The sequence below is a fragment of the Nelumbo lutea genome, chromosome 6 (assembly GCF_056320005.1).
Source record: "Nelumbo lutea isolate HS-2025 chromosome 6, American lotus-T2T, whole genome shotgun sequence".
NCBI lineage: Eukaryota > Viridiplantae > Streptophyta > Magnoliopsida > Proteales > Nelumbonaceae > Nelumbo > Nelumbo lutea.
Genome location: NC_142689.1, coordinates 30,999,255 through 31,000,732, shown reverse-complemented (window position 1 = coordinate 31,000,732; position 1,478 = coordinate 30,999,255).

Below are 1,478 nucleotides of genomic sequence, written 5' to 3'. Positions count from 1 at the left end.
CATAAATTTTGTAAAAATGCATTCTATATTTACACTACTATTAAAAATATGAATAAGATTGTGAAACTTTCTTTTAACTAAAATACTCATTTTTGAATGTAGTTCCTATTTAATTGTGAAGTTTAAATTGTAATCTAAACTATTACTTTTTGCATCATTTAATTGCCTCTATTTAAATATACATTTTTTAATAAATGAACAAAAATGGATATACAAAAAAAAAAGTCCAGCCAAGCAAGTATGCTTGCCAAAGATACTTGAAACTTCACAACTTAATCTGATTAAGTGATTATCACATAATTTGGATGAGGTGTTATGTAATCTGATTTGAAGTTTTCAATCTACATTTGATTAATAATAAAAAAAAAAAAATACAATGCATTGAAAATTTTGGATACATTATTACTATCATTATCATTATCTAGAATTGTCTGTGAACACTTACTAGTATTTCATGGGGCTAAATGTAGAGGGTGCAATAGTACTATTTGTAGCTGTAGGCTTAGGTTAGACTTTTGTCAAGATTTGAGTGGGCTTGGCTTAGGTCTGATTTCGAAGCAGTATAAAATGCACTATCTTGCACCAACTCGAGTTACATCTTAGCTAAATGTCACACATTAGGGTTTTTATTTACCCCCCACCCACTAGGGATGCAAACAAACCAAATCAGATTTGAATTAAGGTATATTCGAATCCATTCTAATATATTGTAGGTCCAATCCGATATTAAGATCCGATCGGATTTCAAAAATATTGATTCAATTTGAGTATGATAAGAATGTTAGATATCAAAACTAATCCGGTCCAACATATTTTTAAAAATATTAATAAATTTTTAAAAGGAAAAGAAAATATAAAAGTTTAAATAAAGAAAAACTCACACCACCATCCAATATATTTGGATATGATTCCCAATTATATATAGGGAAAGTATCTAAACTTTCAAAATGTGCCAATTTAGCACATGTCATTAACAAGTTCATTAACCATCCGTTAAATGGCATTTGAAGAGACATTAATGCCCTTCAAGTATCATATAATTTTTTTTTATTAACCATCCAAATGTTGATAAAAATACATGAATACACCCAAATCCTTGCCTCTTTTATTCAAGAAAGTTAGGGTCACTAGATTGCCCATTTACTCTTTTTTGGTTTCCGAATGTCCATTGACCGTGACCCCAACTTTCTTAAATAGAAGATATAAGGATTTGAACCTGTTACTTTTTTATCAACTTTTGAATGACTAATAAAGATAATTAAATAAGATACGAAAGACATTTATGTCTTTTCAAATACCAATTAACGGTTGGTTGATAGATTGATTAATCGCAGGTACTAGATTGGCACTAGGGAGAATACTAATCAGGAATTTGCCATTATGTATACTTGAATTTTGTAATATCTATTTATTATTAGTAAAAGTTTGTTTAAATTTCGTTTTTTTTAATATAAATTTTGTGGTTCTGCTAAGGAACT